Source organism: Nicotiana tabacum, chromosome 1 (assembly GCF_000715075.1).
Source record: "Nicotiana tabacum cultivar K326 chromosome 1, ASM71507v2, whole genome shotgun sequence".
Lineage (NCBI taxonomy): Eukaryota > Viridiplantae > Streptophyta > Magnoliopsida > Solanales > Solanaceae > Nicotiana > Nicotiana tabacum.
This window is the reverse complement of record NC_134080.1, coordinates 206,186,183-206,195,136: the sequence shown is the minus strand read 5'-3', so window position 1 is coordinate 206,195,136 and position 8,954 is coordinate 206,186,183.

Sequence of the window (8,954 nt, the reverse complement as noted above, 5' to 3'; positions counted from 1 at the left end):
GACCAATCATCATACTCTTGCTAGGTGTATGGATATCCTAACCCAAAAGTTGTGCCGTGACATTTCAACTATATCGATTTGGTAATGTCCCGGGGTTCCTTCCTAAGCCCTTTGCCGGGTTCATACCTAGACCATGCCAGTATGCTCTCTATTTTGCTACTCCTCCACTTGTCCTTATCAATTTCATTGACATGTTCAATATCATGATAAGTTTCTTCGCGCAGCCTTCTCCTATTCTCAATAATCGGGATAGTTTGACTGGTGTAAATGGGGTTACTTCTATCTCCGTGAATGATTACCTCCTGATGGTTCCATTCGAATTTCATGGTCTGGTGTAGCGTGGAATCCACAACCCCAGTGGCATATATCTAATGCCGTCCTAATAGAAGATTATAGGAGGTGGATATGTCTAGCACTTGAAATTCGACATCAAACCAAGTCGGGCCCATTTGCAAGCAAAGGTTAATTTTCCCAATGTGCGACCCGTTGAATGCTTACACATTCATACTCCCAGCTCGTATCTCATGGAAACCTTTGCCCAACCTATTCAGAGTAGTCAATGGACAAATATTGAGGCTTGAACCTCCATCTATTAAGACATTGGTGATGAATTTGTCTTCAAACTATGCCGTGATATGTAGTGCTCGGTTATGATTAACCCTTCAGGCGGTAATTCATCCTCGTGGAAGGTGATTTTATGACTCTCCAGCACTTTCCCTACCATGTTGGACATTTTTCACTGGTGATATTGTTGGGAACATAAGCTTCATTCAACACCTTCATAAGAGCATTCTTATGCGCCTTTAAATTTTGCAATAGTGACAGGATGGATATCTGGGTGGGGTTTTTGTTTAAATGATAGTATTCCCTCGCCTGTACTTTCCTCCAAAGATCGTCCGGTCCAGTTTCAATGACAGGTTGTTTGGTAGCAGCCTCCTTGCTTGATCCTCCCAAATTTTTGGGTGTATAGATCCTCCCAATTCTGGTAATTCCCGGTGCAGCACCAAATTCTTCCATCTTTGCTTTTTCCTTTTGCCTAGCTTCAACAACGTAATCCTAAGGTAAGGCATTGAACTTGAAAGGAGGCGTGGTTGCTACTGTTACTGTGAAAGGTGTGGCCACTTCTACCTCAAATGGAACAGGTGTGGCTGTAGGTGGTGTTAATTCTACCTTAAATGGAACAGGTGTGGCTGCAGGTGGTGTTACTTTTACCTCAAATGGAACCAATGCAGTTACCTCAACTGGCGGCTGTACCTGGACAACAATAGGATTAAGAGTGACTGCGGGCTTTTATAGGATCGTCGCCCTCTTTGATAAGTCTAATTGATCCCTCGGGATCCCACTCCTCATCAGTTTCTATCACATTGACCCCTTCGCCCCTATGATCTGGAAGAGGATTGTTGCGGATGTTGGGCATAGCTTCCTTCGTCTGTATGACCTTGTTATCAATCAATGTCTGAATATTATATTTCAATGTCCGGCACTCGTTAATGGTGTATCCTTCATACCGGAATGATATGCACAGGTTTTATTCGGGTTAACCTATTGAGATGAATTCTCCATTACCACAGCGGGAATAAGGGTGACATAACCAATAGCCATCAAACTTTCGTACAGCTAGTCGATGGGTCCAGTAATGGCGATGTATTTTCTGGGTAGTTTGCAATCAATATTAGGTCGGGGTTTCTAGTAATTTGGATGAGTTGAAGGTGAATGATAGTAGGCTGGCTGGATGTTGTAAGTATGATAGGTGGTAGCGAGTTGAGAATATCTGGGAGGTGAGGGTTGGTATGTAGGTGGAGGCATATGGTATGTGAGTGGAAATTTCGGGCCTTGGGCCACCATTATTGCCCCTACTTCTTTCTTCTTTGATATGCCAATTGATTGCAATGCTTTTTTCGTGGCCTGCAGTGCCTCAAAATTTGTCACCATCCCGCTTTTAATGGCTTCTTCAATCATTTCTCCTAGTTTGATGATATCGAAGAACTTGTGATTCTCAGTAACCATTAGCCTTTCATAATACTGTGGATTTTGTTCCCGAACAAAGAACTTGTTCATCTGTTCCTCATCTAATGCTGGTCTGACCTTGGCTGCTTCTGAACTCCACCGAGTAGCATACTCGCGGAAAGTCTTAGTTGGCTTCTTCTTTAGGTTCTGGATATAGAAGACATCTGGTGCATTCTCCACATTGAACATGAACCGGTCCATAAAGTCTGATGCCATGCTTACCTAATTAGCCCATTTCTTAGGATTCTAGCTTATGTAGGATAGGGCATCTCCGGTAAGACTTCTCATGAAAAGCTTCATCTGAATCCTTTCATCTTTTCCGACCCCCACGAGGTTGTCATAATAAGTTCTCAAATGAACCTTGGGATCACCTGTTTTGTCAAACATTTCAAACTTGGGAGGTTTGTAACTCTCTGGCAGTTACATATCTGGTTGTATGCATAAATCCTCGTAGTTCAGACCCTCTATCCCTTTACCTCCTTCAACACTCTGAACTTGACTTGTCAACTTCTTGAGATCCTCGACCATGTTCTTGAAGAGTAGGTCCTTCTCAGCGGATTCTGGTGTATAAGAGATTGGTTGAGTGGAGTGGGGTATTGTTTCCACGTATATGAGGTTGTTTTGGTGGGTACAAGTGATTTGGGTATAGTGGTGGCCGTTGGTTGAGTTTTGAGGATCGGGAATAGGTTGTGGTATGTTCTGAGGAGTATGATAGGTAGTGGTTTGTGGGTACTAGGTTGGCTGATGATGTTGTTGTAGAGGAGTTGGTATCGGTAAAGGATTGGGGTTTTGAGGTGGTGTGGTGTACTGATGGGGTGCGAGAGGATTTTGTGGATATTGGGTTGGCGTATTTTGAGGGGGTGCTGGGTTTTGAACATTTTGTTGGTTGACGTCTGGGACGTTCAGAGTGAGGGAGAGGTTTGCCAAGTTACGAATTTGCTCAAGTTCTCTTTGTAACTCCAGTATCTTTGTTCCAATCGCAAAACCAACTCATTTTGTGTCGGAGTACTCCGACCGTCTGAAGTTTCTGCATTCTCAGCATTTTCTTTTCGTATACCACTCAAGTCATCCATCTTAGCCTTTCCTCTACTTTTCGGATTACTCGGAGGAGGAGGAGGTGGAGGGCCTCTAGATCTGGTATGATATGTTGATAATGCCAGTATGTGTGAACCAACCTTAGGGCATGTGAATAATAAAAATAAAGAAAAATAAAAGGTAAGCAAGTCAATAATGATTCTGAAATGTTTGCAGTATTTAAACACATATTGCGGGAATGTAAATTTGTGTCCTAATTTGGGAGTCTTGTTGTGCCCGAGTTAGGCCTAGCGACAAATAGATTTGGAGAATTTCAGTGCCAATAACTGCCTTATTTCATTAATGTAAAAATAGATGAATCTAAAACGGCACTAAATAAGATATGTCACTAATGGCACTTGGCCTTATTACATTTGAAAAAGCAAATAAACCTAATATACTTGGTCCCAGAAGGACCTTCTCCAGGTTGGATGCTCTTGTCGATCAAATTTCCCAGTTCGTGCAGGTTCAGCACTAGGTATGCCCTTGCTAAATGTCCTACTTCGCTTCCTTCAGTGTTCCGACAATTAGTGACTCTCTTCCTCATTTTTCCCTCTAACTCCATTAGACTGTACTCCATATATTCCAACCTTTCACTTGATTTGACAGCCCTCTCTCTCCATTCATTGATTAGTTCCATATCGGTCTTGTGTCGCTCCAGGTGCTTGGCCTCAAACTCGTGAACTCTTTTGCGCAGTTTGTTGTACTTCACTTGTGCCTCGGCAATTTCATCTATGACTCTATTTCCTGGACCAACCCTTGGCTCAAATATTCTTGTTATGTTATCTTCTAACCATGATGGGTAGAAGTGCACATGACCGGCATGATATCGATCTGTCTCGATGGTATCCTTTTCCATGATAATTTTCAAATGCCACATATGTTGAGCTTCACATTTGTATGGGACGTCGTCATCCTAGAAATCTGCTTGTAGTGACTCATTTTTGCAACTCGCGGTATGACCTGCTTCCTGCTTGCCTATCTCATAAATCTGATGGGAGCATAAGTGTATATGCCCCTTAGCCCGATCAGTACCAAATGTGGAATGTCCCTGGATCTGATGATGAACTCATTAGTAGGGAACCACTCGAACATCCTTTGAACCTGATCCTCGGTCAAATTGCTGAAAAACTACGCCCATCTTATAGCATTTTCAGGTTGAGCAAACCTGTCTGGGATATAAGTCATCCTCTTAGGATGATGGAAAGCTATGTGTTCATTATACGGCCTTCGTGAAAGCTCTTGACAGTATTGTCCCTTTTGGAGATGCTCTAACAACCAAACTTGTAACAGCAGATTGCAACCTTCAAAGTATTTGTACCCTTTCTAGCAGCGCTCTAAGGCCCGGTATATATTTGCTATGATCATAGGGACAATGGTATATGTTTGCCCCTCGATTCTATCCATCATGGTTTTGGCTACCATAGCCAGTCTAGTATGGATTCTATCCTATTGGATCGGGAACACTAACATACCCAAGAAACAGATGATGAACACAAAAACCCTGCGATGAATCCAACCCAAAGAAGTGATGGATAGTTCATCATCCAAGATAAGATAAGATCTGTTGTGACCGTATCGTTCATAGAGAAAGTCGAAGGGTATGTAGGAATTCTTCAGGCACTCCAAACCCTCATTCTTTTTCAGACCCATTTGTCACAACCCAAACCCGGAGCCAGTCGTGATGGCTCCTCTCGTGAAGACAACTAACCAATTAAACCCAGTTCACTTTTTAAACAGTTAAATAACATAAAAGCAGTCTGAAACATGATATAGCAATACTAAGTAGCGAATAATGCCAATAAAGTGCAGAAGTACAACCCAACACAGCCCTAACCGTGGTGTCACAATTCACGAGCATCTAGTAGGGTATAAATACAACTGAAAGTCTGAGTGTACAAATACAGACTAATGAATGAAGAGAGAAAGAAGTAGTGTTGCGAACGCCGGCAGCTACCTTGCTAAACTCCGATGACTCTGCCTCCGATCAGCCAAAACCCGCTACCGGGTGTATAAATACCTGAATCTGCACACAAGGTGTAGGGAATAAAGTGAGTACTCCAACTCTATGAGTAACAAATATAAATAATGACTGAAAGTAAGAAATCACATAAAACACAAGGCATTCCATACTGAAGCAGTAAAATCACTTAAAACAGTAAACACAGTGAAAATCCCTTTCTCAACAAGTAAAACAAGTAATTGATAGGTAAGTAAACAACTAGAAATTTGCCCCTCGGGCACAATATCAACAAATCTGCCCTTCGGGCAATATCTCAGAACATTACCAGCCCCTCGGGCTCAAATCTCAGAACAATACCAGCCCCTCGGGCTCAATCTCACATCACAATGGGTACCCGCGCTCACTAGGGGTGTACAGACTCCGGGAGGGTCTCCTTACGGCCCAAGCGCAATAACAAACTATCTCGTGGCATCAAATCTAGGCCCTCAGTCTCATATCAATCAAGCCACCTCGTGGCGTATATATGTATCTCAGGCCCTCGGCCTCATAGCAGTATCAGTGTATCCTCACAACTAGGCCCTCAGCCTTACTCAGTCCGAAAATCATCATAAGCCCCTCGGGCATTAGAAAAATAGTATTTCTCAGCCCAAAACATCATTTAAAATATCATTTAAGTCTCAAAATCTGAGTAAAAATGGCTGATTAGTAAAACAGTGGAAAATAACATGACTAAATTCAAGTAACAAACCAAAACAGTGAGGAAATATCAAATAAAAGCCCCGAAGGGTTCAAATAGTTGGCACGAAGCCCAAATATGGCATTGAGCCCAATAAATGATGATAGCAAATAGTTTTAAATCAAATACGTGATAAAACCATCAATCTGGACGGACCAAGTCACATTGCCCAATAGTGCACGACCCCACGCTCGTCATCAAGCGTGTGCCTCACCTCAATATAGCACTAAGATGTGTGATCCGGGGTTTCAAACCCTCAGAACATCATTTACAATCATTACTCACCTTGAATTGGCAAAATCTCTAGCTCGCAATGCCTTTTCCCCTCAAATCGGCCTCCACGCGCATCAAATCTATCCAAAATCACAACATGGACGTCAAAATATGCTAAAGGAACAAAGCCCAAGCGAAAACAATCAAAATATGACATAATTCCCGAAATTACCAAAATCCGGGCCCCGGGCCCACGTCTTGGAATAGGGTAAAATTTACATTTTCAGAATCCTCATACCCTCACAAGTCTAACCATACCAAATTTATCTAATTTCGATACCATTTGGTCCTTCGAATCATCATTTTATATTTTTGGAAGATTCTACAAATTTTCTTCCCAAATTCCATCCCAAATCACGAATTAAATGATAAATTCAAAGATAGATTCATGTACTCCAGCTAAATCTAAGTTAGAATCACTTACCCCGATGAATTTCTTGAAAAACCTTCGAAACATCACCAAAATCCGAGCTCTCTAGGTCAAAATATTAAATAAAACCCAAAACCTCATATTTATAGAGTACCCCACAGATTTCCACCTCTGCGGACCACACAAAAGCACCGCGGTCCGCACAAAACCAGTGCGGTCCACAAAAAAAGACTGTGGCCGCATAGGTTTTCATCTGCAATGACAAACTTTAGTATTTTGGCCATAACTTTGGCTACAAATGTCCAAATTGCAATATCATTACCTTTCTAGAAACTAGACACGAAGGGCTACACCTTTTGTTTTTGAATCATCTCAAAATTCCTTATATATCAAATGACATGAGCTTCCGAAGTAGGACCAGTGAAATGTTCCCCACCGTGGCCGCACAACATTTTGTGCGGTCTGCACAACACCTACCGCGGCCGCACTTCATTTTATGCAGTCCGCACATCACCTACCGCGGACGCATTTGTTTTTGTGCGGACCGCGCTAGTGGGTTCCGAGGCCTGCAACCCTTCTAGACCTGCTACAGCTATGATTTTTGGCCTAAAACATCCCGGAACCCCCGGAACTTCAAACCAATTGTACCAAAACATCTCATGACATCATTCAAACTTGTTCAAAACTTTGAAACACTCACAACAACATCAAATCACCAATTTAACGTAGGATTCAAGCCTAAGAACTCCAAGAACTCTTAAATTATGCTTTCAATCAAAAAATCTATCAAATCTCGTCCGAATGACCTGAAATTTTGCACACACATCCCAAATGACACAACAAAGCTATTGAAACTCTCGGAATTCCATTCTGACCCCTATATCAAAATCTTGCATATCAACTGGAGAATGCTGAAATCTCAATTTCGCCAATTCAAGCCTAAACCTTCCAAAGACCTCCAAAATGCATTCCGATCACGCTCCTAGGTCCCAAATCACCTAACGGAGCTAACCCAACCATAAAAATTCCGATGTAAGATCATATACAAACAAGTCAAATCTTGGTCAAACCTTTCGAATTTCAAGCTTCAACTGAGAACTATTTTCTTCCAAATTCATTTCGATTACACTGAAAACCAAAACCAACGATTTACATAAGTCATAATATATCACACGGGGCAAGTCATGCCCGAAAACTAGCGATCAAAGTGCAAAAGCTCAAAACGACCGGTCGGGTCGTTACACCATCATTTTCAAAACCCCCCCTAGTAGAGCGATTTTCCGACACCAATAAACTAGGACTATCCCAAGGTAGCCCAGCGAATCCCCCTATTTCTTCTAAGAGATGGGTCATTTCTATGCTTCCAAAGCGAAACACTTCTCTTTCCTTGTCCCAAAACATTGTGGCAGCCTCGATTAGCATGTTGTTTGGTTGAAGGCCCAATAGAGATGGTCGATTTCCCAAGACCCTTTTGACATGATTCTTATCACTTGGTGGAAGATCCTCCCACCAATCTAGCAACAATGGAGGTATGTTACGGACCATGCCGAACCTAGGGACTTCGTGCCTCATTTTCTGCAAAACAAATATGGTTAGTCCCTTCCCCCCTCCAGATCCGACTATTTATACAATAATGATTAGTATATTGGAACTTATTTCTCCAAAATTAGTGCACAGAATCGTGGTTGCGTTCGTTGGGATTATGGAAAACCTCGATGGACTTTTGGATGAGGATTGTCTTAAAGGGTTATTATGTGGACAATATATTAACCCGGTTAGATTTGACCATGATGCATGTACAATTAATCAGAGTAAGGTTTCTAGAGAGGTCTAGACTGGTACCCTCAAGTGGACAAATTGAGGGGGAAAGGTACGGAACCGTCAACTACATCTCTGATCGACTAGTTTTACCGCAAATACGCCTTTCCGAATTTAAAGGGTGATATATAGGAAGAGCGCAAACACTCATCAAGCGTTGCTATAGGATTGATTACGCATGAGTGGAATATGATGTTGAGCATGATTTATGCAACAATAAATAACATGTTTTCACGTATTTGCATGTTAAAAATGATAAATGCGGTATTTAATAATTGAAAGATGTTTAAGAAAGAAAACAAGGGGACAAGTCAGTTTCTGTAACAAAGGAAATCATGAATGCTTGAGAAATAGGCAATTAAATCCAAATAAGGTGGAAAGGGAAAGGGTGCACATGTATTAACAAGATAAATCATGCTTAAAACTAATTCACAAAAACAAGTTCGTTATGGTAAGAGCCTAAAATATCCCCAGCAGAGTCATCATGCTGTCGCGCCCCCTTTTTCCTCGTGGAGTTCGAGTTTCGACATTTTTTAGAACAACTCATTTCCTTTTGGGAAAGGGTATGGAATTTGACGAGTCGCCACCTAACGGATTTGAGGTGAGTTAGGGCACCTAAAGCAAATAACTCATAAATCGGTTTGCATTACTAGAGATTGGGTAAGGGCTCGAAATAACCTTGAGGGAAAGGTGTTAGACACCCCTCGAGGTCC